The sequence below is a fragment of the Lactuca virosa genome, chromosome 4, assembly GCF_052849685.1.
Source record: "Lactuca virosa cultivar CGN04683 chromosome 4, Lactuca_virosa_CGN04683_v6, whole genome shotgun sequence".
Classification (NCBI taxonomy): Eukaryota; Viridiplantae; Streptophyta; class Magnoliopsida; order Asterales; family Asteraceae; genus Lactuca; species Lactuca virosa.
Window position 1 is genome coordinate 440,984,389 of NC_136429.1, and position 13,537 is coordinate 440,997,925.

The 13,537-nt window shown below is 36.9% G+C and overlaps 1 non-coding gene across 1 annotated transcript; it reads right to left on the reverse strand.

Moving 5' to 3' along the window:
• Positions 1–220: 220 nt before the first annotated feature.
• LOC145110089 (small nucleolar RNA R71) lies at positions 221–327 on the reverse strand. Its single transcript, XR_013709471.1, has one exon. It is a non-coding gene; the product is annotated as a small nucleolar RNA R71 (small nucleolar RNA).
• Positions 328–13,537: the final 13,210 nt, after the last annotated feature.

Below are 13,537 nucleotides of genomic sequence, written 5' to 3' on the forward strand. Positions count from 1 at the left end.
CGAAGATGCATTCAAACATATTAATGAAGTAAAGGACATTGCAAACTACTTCAATGTTTCTAACGTGCCAAGAGAATCCCTGTTGCTTAGGATGCTTTCGGTGACATTTACCGGTGAAGCCAAGCTTTGGTTGAAGTCACTCGCACCCAAATCCATTACCACATGGGAAAAATTTTGTGATGCTTTTACTTAGCATTTTAGTTCTCCTTCAAAGATCTCAATGCTTAAAAAGAAGATTGCTAATTTTCAACAAGAGGTTAGAGAGTCATTATATGAAGCATGGGAGAGCTACAAGGGCTTGCTTAGTAGTTGTCCTCAACATGATCTTAATATCCAACAAAAAGTGTTCATTTTCTATGATGGATTGAATGTCACAAAAAGAAAACTTCTTGACACTCAAAGGTCTATGATGAAGAAGGACCCGACAACTATTAAATAATTGATTGAAGAATTTGAAAATCACTCACGTAAGTACCACAACCCAAGAGAGAATGTCACTGTAGGTAAAGGTGATGGAGGGAACGATAACATGGTTACAGTTTTGGCGAAGTCAGAAAATATGGATAGGTGAATGACAAAACTAGATAAATCAATCCATGCCATAAGATTTGGGTGTGATAATTGTAGTGGACCCCATTTGACTAAGGAATGTGTTAAATGTGACTCGAGCATATGGATCATGTTTATGGAGTATTTGGAGCACTTGGGGTGCATGTAGAATGGGACAAAGGAACAACTCATCTAAGAAAGGAATTGATTGTTTGACAAAGGAACGGATCATACAGAAGGGGGTTTGGAGCACCTGGAAGATGTTTGGAGCACTTGGGAGTGATATGAAGCAACAAGGGGACCTTGTTGCGCCATCTGTTGAAGAGTTGGGCCATGAAGGATGTTGTTGCACCAAGGGCACTACTTCTTGTGCCAAGCTAGTCCCTGTTGCCCCATGGGGTATCCTTCTTGCGCCATGGGGTACTCATGTTGCACCATAGAGTATGTTGTTATGCCAAACATGGCCTTGTTGTGCCATGCATGTTCCTGTTGCACCATGGTGGTGCTGTTGCTCAAATGTTGATGTTCTTGAGCCACACTTGAAGCCACTTGCGACATCCATACACTTGTCGCGCCATCATGGCGCAAGACGGACCATCTTGGTCCTCGATGAGCCAAGTATGCTATGAAGTCCTCTATGATGCTCAAGATTGTTTCAGGATGCTCAGAAGTTGGTATTGCTCAAGGATACACCATGTTGTGCCACCATGATGGATGTTGGGCCATTAGTGTTCATGATGCGACACTTGTACATCATGATGCTCCACAATGGCACAAGGTGCTCCATCATGTATGTTGCTTTTGCTCATGGGTTGTATGACATGGAAGAATGATCCAAAAGATGTTGTATGCCGGATTGTGATTGGTTGACACCTTTCATGGGCCTATGGTCTTGGCCCATTAGGGTTTTAGGTCTGATCTCTCTACTATAAATAGGGATGCATGCTAAGTCATTTTGTATATTGAATTCTAGAGTGATAGGTGAATCTCTATGTAATTGTACTTGTAACCTCTATTTGAGAGCTCTAAAATAAAGAATACTCCCCTCCTGCCTATGGAAGTAGGTCACCTTGACTGAACCACGTAAATATTGTGTCTTGTGTGCTTATAGTTTTGCTAGTTATTCGCTTTGCTTCCTAACAAGTGGTATCAGAGATACAGTCGTAGCCCGAATGATGTGGACAGTACAGGTGGTGCAATCCCTAATAATTCCCGGTCCAAGGAAGTTGATCCTGAATCCTTGTATCGAAAGTCTTCCTGATGGCCTCTGTCAGGTGAGCATGTCCCGAGAAGCATCGGCGGTATGAAAAAGGATTAGATCTGATGAACAATCGTTGAAGGGGTGGCCAAGGGAGGAACTTCGGTTTGAGGGGAGGATTGTTGGGATGCAATCCGAATCCCACATCGGTAAAAATAGAAACTATAAGATAGCATATAAGGCAATGCGTAATGCCTTCTATCACGAATTAGTTTTAGAAAATGGAACCTCACTGTTCTTCTATGTTGGCATGGTTGGGCTTGTAGTGATCCTAACAAGTGGTATCAGCGTTGTAGTTGGTGTTCTGTTAATTGAAGATGGCATCTCACAAGTTTGATTTGGAGAAGTTCAATGGTTTGAATGATTTCACTTTGTGGAAGGTGAAGATGAAGGCTCTTCTGGTTCAAGAGGTATGTGCAACGGCACTGGAAGGAAAAGCGAAACTGCCAAAGGATATGGCGGCTGAAAGGAAGGTGGATATTATTGAAAGAGCGCATAGTGCTATTGTTTTGAGTTTGACAGACGAAGTACTGAGAGAGGTCGTGGATCAAACGAGTGCTGATGGGATTTGGGAGAAATTATGTGACAAGTATCAGAACAATTCTATGATGAACAGGCTATACCAGAAGCAACGTTTGTATACTCTTAGGATGATGGAAAGCACCCAAATGGAGGATCATCTCGACAACTTCAATAGGATCATTTTGGAATTACAAGGTGTGAATGTAAAGATTGAAGATGAAGATCAAGCACTTATCCTCTTATGTTCATTGTTGATTTTTATGAGAATTTCGTTGATACCATGTTGTATGGTAGTACAAAGATTATTGTGAATGATGTGAAGAATTATTTTTTGTCCAAGGAACTGAAAAGAAAAATTTCAGTTGGAGAAGAAGTTCCAGTTCCGGTTTGTTCGCAGGCAGAGGAAGAACATCAGATAGAGGTGGAGGTAACAAAGGGATGTCAAGTTTCGAATAAAAAGCCAACATCAAATGGTATAAATGCAAGGAAAAGGGGCACTTCAGAAGGGATTGTCCATTGCAGAAGAAAGGTAATAATGGTGTTGGACCAAGCAACAACAATGTTGTTGTGGTTCAAGAAAATTCTGATGAAGGCGATGATGGTGAAGTTTTAACAGTTTGTACATCTTGTTCTGCTGATGCTTGGGTCTTGGACTATGGAGCATCCTGTCATATGACATGCAATCTTGACTAATTCGACTCCCTCAAAGAGTGGAATGGCACAATCAAGATGGATGATGATTTGGTGAGAAGTATCAAGGGTAGTGGCACGGTGCATATCAAGATGCATAATCGTATGGTTAGGAAACTGGATTGTTGGTTCGTACCGGAACTTTGAAAGAATTTTATTTCTCTTGGCATTTTGGCGAAGAATGGATTGAAATATTCTGGAGAGGGTGGCTAGTTAAGAGTCTCCAAGGGTGATCTTGTAGTTATGAAGGGAATTATGAATCCTCATGGGATTTATATTCCGGGTGGTTGTACGATTGGGGGAACAGTGAATGTATCACAATCCTTGGATCAATATAATGATGAAAGAAAATTGTGGCATCGTAAGTTGGGACATGTGAGCAAAAAGGGCTTGTTTGGTGGGGATGCAAATGGTAAAGCTAAACCTGGTGAAGCATGTGTTCAAGAGATACAAAGCAGGGTGAAGTTTAGTTCGGTTCAACACTCAAGAAAGGAGATTCTCGAGTGTGTTCACTCATATCTATGGGGTCCCTCTCATGTGAAGTCTTATGGTGGATGTCAATACTTTGTGACTTTTATGGATGATTACTTAAGGAAGACATGGGTGTATTTTCTAAATACAAAGGATGAGGATTAAGTGTTTGGGAGGTTCATGGAGTGGAAGACAATGGTTGAGAAACATACCAGGAACCATGTTAGGTCACTCAGAACAGAAAATGGGTTGGAATTCTACAAGGTTTCATTTGACAACTTCTGGAAAACAGATGTATAGTGAGGCATCACAATACACGACTAACACCACAACAAAGCGGAGTGGCGGAACAGATGAACCAAACACTAGTGGAGCATGCTTAGTGCATACGATAATCTGTTAAATTATCATAACAATTCTGTACGGAAGCAGTTAACACTACTTGCTATCTGGCGAATATATCTCTATCAATTGTAATTGATTGTAAGAATCCTCAAGAGGTGTGGTCTAGGAAACCCTATGAGAACACTAGTTTATAAATGTTTGGATGCTCTGCTTATGCTCATGTGAATGACGATAAACTAGAGCGCAAAGAAATGAAGTGCATATTTCTAGGATATGCATCTGGAGGGAAAGGTCATCGTCTGTGGTGTACAAAAGAACAAACTCAAAATTCATTATTAGCATAGATGTGACCTTTAAATCCGCTATGTGTAACTAGAGAGGAGGTGGTACAAGTGTTGCAGGGAATGATCAGGATGCTAGCCAGAAGGTGGAGTTTGAAGCAGAGACCCCACAAAGTTTTACGATAAATGAGGAACAGCCAGGTGGCTTGGAACAGCATAGACGTGAGGAATCCCTTGTTCAACCTAAGGAAGAAGTATCTGGTGATGCTGATGTCGGGAAAGTCAACTTGAAAAAGCTTCTGGAGAATGAGTTTGTGATGAACGATTTAGGAGCTGAAAAGATGATAGCAAGGATGGAGATTTGGAGTTATAGAAGGGTAGGATAGTTACACATTTCTAATTACTTTGAGAAAGTCTTGCGGTCGTTCTATTGTGATCAGTCCAAACTTGTTGGTACTTCTTTGGCGTTTCGAGGAAATCAGGGAAAAGCTCATTGGGAAGTGGTCAAGTGGATCTTGTGACACTTGAAGGGAACGCTTAATGTTTTTATGGTATATGGTGCAAATGCACGGCATATGGACTTGGTTGGATTGATAGATTTGGAACTTTATTGTGATCTGGAGATAAGAAGATCATTGGCGGTTGGTCTTGTTCAAAGTCTTCTTTTGAAGGTGGAGAAACCTATCATGTTCTATGACAGGTTATGAATCCAAAAGTATAGTGCCAAGGAGAATCTGGAAGACATGGTGACAAGGACATTACACATAGAGAAGTTAAAGCTTTGGTTGGATTTGGTTGATGTTCGCAGGAGGTAGGTCCCTTCGGGGACGAATGGCAGGATGGGAGAGGAAGTTCTTGCTCGAGGTGGAATTCAAATGATGCTTAAGTCAAGGTGGAGTGTGTTAAATGTGACTCGATCATTTGGATCATGTTCATGGAGCATTTGGATCATGTTCATGGAGCATTTAGAGCACTTGGAACTCAATGGAGCACTTGGGGTTCATGGAGCATGTGACAAAGAAATGGATCATCTGAGAAAGGAATGGATCGTCAGAAAAAGGAACAGAGCAAGTTCCAAAGGAACAAATCATGAAGAAGGGGGTTTGGAGAACCTGGAAGAGGTTTGGAGCACTTGGTAGTGATATGGAGAAACAAGGGGACCTTGTTGTGCCATCTGTTGAAGGGTTGGGCCAAGAAGGATGTTGTTGCGCCAAGGGCCCCACTTCTTGCTCCATGGGTATCCCTCTTGCGCGATAGGGTACTCCTGTTGCACCATGCAGTATGTTGTTGAGCCAAACATGGCATTTTTGTGTTATGCATGTTCCTATTGTGCCATGGCGGCGTTGTTGCCCAAATCTTGATGTTCTTGTGCCACACTTGAAACCACTTTCGCTGTCCATACACTTGTTACACCATCATGGCGCAAGATGGACCATTATGGTCCTTGATGAGCCAAGTACACTATGAAGCCCGCTATGATGCTTAAGATTGTTGAAGGATGCTCGGAAGTTGGTATTGATCAAGGATTACACCATGTTGTGCTACAATGATGGATGTCGGTCCATTAGTCTTCATGATGCGCCACTTGTACATCATGATCCTCCACTATGGCACACGATGCTCCATCATGTGTGTTGCTTATGCTCATGGATTGTATGACATGGAAGACTGTTTTAAATGGTGATGCATTTCAGATTATGCTTGGCTGACACATTTCATGGTCCTATAGGCCAATGGGCTTGGCCCATTAGGGTTTTAGGTCTAATCCCTCTACTATAAATAGGGATACATGTTAAGTCAATTTGTATCTTGAATTCTAGAGTGATAGGCGAATCTATATGTAATTGTACTTGTAACCTCTATTTGAGAGCTCTAAAATAAAAAATACTCCCCTCCTGTCCGTGGACGTAGGTCACCTTGACTGAACCACGTAAATATTATGTATTGTGTGCTTATAGTTTTGCTAGTTATCCGATTTACTTCCTAACAGATTGTGATCTAGATGAGAATAGTAACCGAAAAGCCCAAGTTTTCTACTCTAGTGGTGATAAGTATGATAGATATTGGAGGAAGCCCAAAAAGGATTGGTTGCCATATGAAGACTACAATAAGCAAAATGATGAGAAATATACACAAACCCGTCAGGGTTTATATCAAAAAGAGCAACCTCCTCCCGAAAAGAAGATGGATTTTGATTCGGTACTCCATAGGTTTATGGAAGCATCTGAGAAGATACATGATACTACTGATGCTAATGTGAGGAATCATCAAACTTCCATCAAGAATATAGCGACTCAGCTTGGGAAATTGACAACACTTGTCAATGAGAGATTACCACCTAGAAATCAAGACCAAAAATTAGAACCTCATGTAATGGCGATCGACACCGAAGAAGAGGTTCATTTTGAGCCATTTATGACCCATGAAACAACTACTATATATTCTGATTCGTATTTGGAAGAAGTGAAGCCCGATGTTAAAGAACAAAAAGTGAGTCGCAGTCTGAAGATTCACCACGTCGTGGTCACGGGAGGACAAATTTTTTTTACCTATTAGATCATATCAGCCTTCTTTGCCATTCCCATCTCGGCAATTAAGCATTCTCTGGAGCTTGAACAAAAGAAGTTTATGGAACAAGTGCTCTCACTCTTGATAAATGCCCCATTCCTCAAGTCAATGGCTAAGCTTCCAAAGGATGTTATGACTAATAGGAAGGAGTTGGAAAATGCATTACCCATATTGCTTATCATCAATGGATTGCCAATAAAGGTGGGAGATCCAGGCCAACTAACTTTTCCTTGTGAATTTGGCAACCCTACTTCTATAAATGCATTAGCCGATTCGGGGGAAAGCATCAACCTTATGACATATTCTTTTTATAAAAATATCGGTTTACCAAGGCTCCAATACACGAGGATGACAATTCGAATGGCGTATCACTCGATCACTTACCCATGAGGAATCATTGAAGGCTTGTTAGTAAAGGTGGGAAAGTTTGTTTTTTCGGATGACTTTATTGTTCTCGACATGAAAGAAGATGAAGACCTTCCCATAATTTTGGGAAGACCATTATTGAGTACCGCAAGAACTCTAGTTGATATCCACGAATCAAAGCTCACACTTCATGTAGAAGATTAAGCAATTACTTTCGAAATGAGTCCAAAAGTGAGTCATGAAAAGCCAAAAGATGAAGTGTCGAAGATGGATGATATGGAAGAAGACCTTAGTGAGTTAGAAGTAATTGAAAAGATGATGGAAGAAGAGTTGAAGGTTTGGGAGAAGCCCCATGGTGACAAATTCAAATGTTCTAAACCAAAAACCTCGATTCCTATGACATTTGAGGTGAGCGCGTTTACTACACCTAAGGTTCAAGAGGAAGAAGTAAGTGATGAAATAGAATATGATTTGTATGAAGAAGTTGAGATAAATGATGAAGATATGGGTGGAAAATTAAAGAAGCCTATAATATTCAAGATGGAGTTAGAGAAGGAGGATCATGAAGACGAGAAAAAGAACACGAAAGTAAAAGGAAATAACAAAGGGAAAAAGCGCAAATGTGAAGAGGGTGAAAATGAAAAGAAGAAGGAGAATTCGAAGAAGGCATACATTCGAAGAGTTCAAGCGTACAAGCGCAACTGGAAAGAGAAAAAGGAGATACCACTCCCAACCGGAAGAACGTAGAATGGGAAAAATTCCGGGTCATAACTCGTAAAAAAGAAGCGCTTTTTTGGGAGGCAACCAGATGTTTTAGAGTTTGCATTTTCATTTTCTTTTAATTTCTTTTTAATTGTTAGTTTTATTTTAGTTTTAGTTGTTATTTTTAGTTTAACGAAATGATCATGTGTTTCTCTAGTCTTTTGATTTTATTTTGTAGTGTTAAAAAAATATGTGAAGCAGTGAAGGAACGTAATGGATGAAGAATTTGTGCAATCTGTGAAGATTATAATTCAAGACCATGTTTTTTTTAATAAGTGTGGGGTACCCACTTAATAGAGAGAAGAGTTTTCAAGAATTTTACATAAAGGAAAAGTCAGGAGTAGTCCTAAGCCATTAAGAAGAGTCGATGCATTATTTTTACCATTGAAGACACTTTGAGAAGACACCACGACGTGGCCATCATCACCACTTCGTGGTATTCGGATTTAGGACGATTATATCCAACCAGACACCATGACATGGCATCCCTATATCACGCCGTGTCGATTTTAAAATTCACGACCATTACGACTTCAAACTCAACACCATGTCGTAACGTTGCTTTCCCATGCCATGTTTAAGGTTGAATACACTTTTTGAAGAATGGTTCTTTAATTGATTTCGATCTGTCACATTTGCATTCATGAGAAACGAGTCCAGAAGTACTATTTCCAACCATTGTACGAGAAGTCCAAGCTTTACCACACAAGTTCCAGAATTCAATCTCACCACTACTACCCAAGCGGAGTCTATTCCAATTCTTCCTTTTTAATTTTATGTTCTTTAATTGTTTGAGCATGCAATGGGGACATTGCATCATTTTAGTGTGGGGTAGGGGTTGAATATAGAAATACAAGCATTCTGATTAAAAAATTGAAATTGAAAAATGACTAGGATTTAAAAAATTATTAGAAAGATTTGAAATAATTGTCTAAAATTGTTATGTTGAGATATAGGTTGCTAGCATTGTTTGGGACGATCTGATGCAAGTTTCAATGTTTATTTGAGCCATTATATGTTATAGTGTATTTGTGGCTTCCCTATCCTAGTGAAATCATGGAACAAAAACACGACTTTGCATAGTTTGAGGGCCACAATATGATTAGCATGGTGTACCAGAAATGTATCCAGGAAACCTTAAGTAGTCAATGCACCTTAGACTAATACCTCTAACCAGTAAGGGTTGAATTAAGTAACCTTGCTTAAGTATATGGTTTTTTTTAGGATTTTTAGTTTTGAGTGAAAAAAGTGAGAAAAGAAAAAAAAAATAGAAAAAGAAAAAGAAAAGTTGCAAAAGTTTGAGAATAAGAGTCTACAAAGATATGAAGATAAAAAAAATCATGAAGAAAAGCTCCAAATCATCGATGTCTGAAGAATAAGGCGAAATTTGCCAAGTTATTATTTATTGAATTTTTTTAGTTTCTAGGTTATTTTTTCATATGTATGCTTGGAGGTTTAACCAAAAATTACCTCGAGGTTAAGAAAGATTGATGAGGATATATTCAGAGGGATGCATGATATGAGTGTTGTTCAAAAGAAGTGGGGAAGTGTTTATGAAGATTGTGAGTATTTAGGATTGGGGAAGTTGTTAGGAAAATTTAGACACAAATACATGCATTGCGCTCTTGGAGTAATGGAGAGGCTCAAAATGGATTGTCTTGTGCGATGTTGGTAGCTAAAGTCTTTATATGATAATAATAAAATCAGTTTTGCTTGAGGGCAAGCAAAATCCATGTGTGGGTTAATGTGATATATGTATATTTAACTATGTATTTAATGCATATTTCTAATATTTTTCGCTACAATTATGTTTATTTTTGAACAAAAGATACTTATTATGTTTGAAATATGTTTTGTAGCAGTGAAGACTTGATCGGGACAAAAAGAAAGCATATGAGGAGCTCAAAGCAGGAAAGCAGGAGCTAAAGCAAGAAGAAAGAAAAAAGAAGACTTGAAATCAGAACACCACGTCGTGGTGATCTCCAACACGACATGGTGAAAAGAAGATTCGCGTCCATCTAAGCTGACTTAGAGAATACATGATTTACTCGAGTACCATGTCGTGGTGGCGATTAACCACAACGTGGTTATCAGATTTTTGAAATTATAAAAAGCCGAACATTTTGTCGAATATGGAGGTATGCAATCGGTTTTTTGAGGAGAATTCTGACCAATAACACTTGTAAACTTAGAACAAGATCGAATATCAAGTGAAGCTTAAGGATTGTAGAAAATTTAGAAGAATTCCACATTGATCTAGTTGGTTTTCTAATCATTACTTATGTCTAGCTTAATTTACATGGATTTTGTGTGTTTATCTACTACAATAAGAGGCTAAATACCTTTTACTTATGTTTGGTGAACATGAACTTGATCCATATGTGTTGATTTCGATATTTGGATGATTATATTTGATTTTACTTGTGTTTGATAGTTAAACCCTAGCATATTTTAGTTCTAGTTTATATTGCTTATTAATCAGATTATGTGTGTTTATTGATCATATGAATTGCATGATTTTTTCACTTAATTGTTTATGATCATTAAATAGCTAGAGCTAGGATTAATCACATCTTAGATTAAGTAATTAAAACTAGTAACTTTAATTGTGTTAGAGAGCAGAATTAATATTAATTTGTGCTTGGTTGCTTAACTTGATCATAAGAAAGTAACTATTATCATTCATAGCCCAATTTGAGCTTATTATCGATTTGGTGTTTAACTTGTGCATGATCGTTGCTTGGTAATTCATAAATTGGTAGGCCTAGATATTTGATCATAATAGCTAGTTAACAAATTGGTAATCAATATAATCCATCTATTAGAAATCAACAATAGTAGAAGGTGAAATCAGATCTAAGCAGAAGTATTCTTTTTAATTCTTGAAGTTAATTTTTTTTCTTTGCTTGTTTAATTGATAGTTTAAGTTCTTCTAATATTGAAAAATCAGTAACCCCATAGAAGTAGTTAATTTATTTAATTGAATTCCGTTCCCTGTGATCGACACCCAACTTACCTGGGCTATTCTATAACCTGACTAGGTACACTGCCTATAAGTGTGTAGTTAGTAAAGTTTTGTTAGGTTAAAAATTTAAAACTAGTAGGTACTTTTGTGCACATCAATAATCATACATGAATGCATCTCTATATTCTTTATTAATTTCTGATCAACTATTGAGCAGATTTAACAACAGTTGAAAAACTTGCTACCTCCAAACTATGATGCATTTAGCTTATGGTTTTTTATATCTTAAAGTTCCATAGTGCTCCCACTTAAAAAAAAGAACTTTCTAAGTACTTGTCTTGTAGAATTAAAATTAGTGGGATTAGTAGAAACTTCATCCTAAACAATTATTTAGGACAATTCACATAAATGCAGTTAGTAGATGCTAGAGTGAGTTAAGCTTATTGTCTAACATAAGCTTCATAACTATATACCTTTTAGATAATGATAAACCATTACATCCCTAGTATAATGAAGGTATTTAATCTACTTGTTTGGTTATCAAAATATATATATATATATATATATATATATATATATATATATATATATATATATATATATATATATATATATATATATTGCAGTGAGCATAACTCCAAAAAAATTATAAAGTAAATAGCTCTTTAAAACATCATATAATAGATTGTAAGATCTATCTTTTATCTTCTTCAAAAACTTGTACTATCGACATTCAGCCACTGTCCAGGTGACCCTATCCCACTAGAGAATTCAAAGGCCACCTCGAACATCATAAGACAGATCCAAGTGACCAGGTGATCATGTGCCAAAAGAACCATACTAATGACAAGTGAGTGTTTTTTACGGAATGAGTTCTGAATCGATTCCACAATTCCAAACATGTTCCAAGAAGTCTTGGTTTAAAAAACTCATTTTCTTTATCACAACGAAAGATTTATGATAGTCTCATTAAGTTGTATTTCAATCTTCACTATGAAACAATCTAAGCAAATCAAAGGTTTCAATAATAACGAATAAAAGTCGTCAGTGATGTTGATTAAGTATCTATCACCAAATCTATTCATGTATTGAAAATATTGTTGGATTAGGTTTCTAAGCCCACAACTATAATCGGTATATACTTGAATTGATAGTAGCACAGTCCTTTTGGGTTGCCTTCAAAACTTGCAACTAGACAGGGTGACTTTTGGAGAGAGGTTGAATTTATTGTTTGAATAATAAATTGAGATAATTGATTTATTAATAAATTATGAAAATAATATATTAATTAGAAATCATATTATTTAATTAATAGTTAATCAAAAATTAATTGGAATTGATTTTGGGATTAATTGCGTTAATTAAAAGTACAGGAGTTGTTTGACAATTTATTGATAGTTGAGGAAATGGGCTCTAGAACCTCCCCAGAAGAGGTTGGACGAAAATCTTCGGGAAGGCTCTAGAATTTTTGTCCAAGGCCTCTTGGACAGGGATTCTTGGGCTGCTTGGTCCCTAAGATAAGGGAATTAGGGTCTCCTCCTAAAACCCTAGCTTTGGCTCTAAGCTACCTCACCTATTTAAAGGGTCTTACCCCTTCTCATTTTCCGCTACTTGATTCCTTAGAGGAATAGCCGAAATTCTCAATCCCCTTCTCTCTCTTTTCTCTCATCATCTTGCTTGTTGGGTGTGAACCATTAGAGGCGTGCCATTTGTGACGCTTTCTCTCAAAGTTTCAAGAATACTAGGATTTTCATTGTTATTACTACATAACAATTAAGGTATGTACTATAACCCTCGTTATATGATTTTCTAAAATAGTATATACCTCCTAGGGTTTCCCAATTGATGTTCAAATATTGTATGTTCAATTAGAGAAAACATAGATCGGGAAAATTAGGGTTGTATACACACATATGTTTTTTGTTTGTTATGCTCAAAACCCATCATGTATAATTCTTTTTCAAGCCTTTTGTTCTTTAAGTACTAATAGGTAAAGACACTTACAAATCATCTTCCCATATAAATAGGATTCACATATATCAAATGAATCAAGCTCATTTTCCTTCAAAAATTCCATCCTTTTTAAGTTGGTATATGTGTTTCATATTTCTATAGTCATGAGGATTATCACATAGATAAGTTTGAATCAAATATCATTTGAATATTAAGGTGTTATGATCAAAACTATCAATTTAATGAAAGCTTATAGATTTACTTCACAAATGACATTATGAGAAAATAATATTTAACACAGAATACATCGTTTCAGGACATGAATGTGAACATCCATTAAACGATAAGTAAATCTAAATTTATTCATAAATTTCAATTGTTACATGTTCCTATAAGAAGAAGACCAAAAACATCTATTGTTTAATGAAAGACCATAACAACACTTGTTATATCTTCAACACGAAATAGCTTTCGTTTGTAATCAGTTGATTATTTCTTCCCATCACTAGCATATAATATTGATTATTAGTGTCACCTAAAGTATAACATACTCAAGCGTATGATGAAAAAAATAGTTCTATCATATAGATATTTGAAGTCTTGGTCAAGCTCGACTTCGTCAACTTGGTGAGATAAGAAGACCAGTTCCTCTTTTAAGGTCTAGTTTCTTCACAATAGAAACAACATTAATCATTTAGATCCTTTCTTGATTTCTGGGTTTATGTTGCATTTCCCTTAACTAAAATATAAGTTTGTTTGAGTACACAATCTCTTAGACTTCCTTTATTCAATACTTGAAAAACCTTG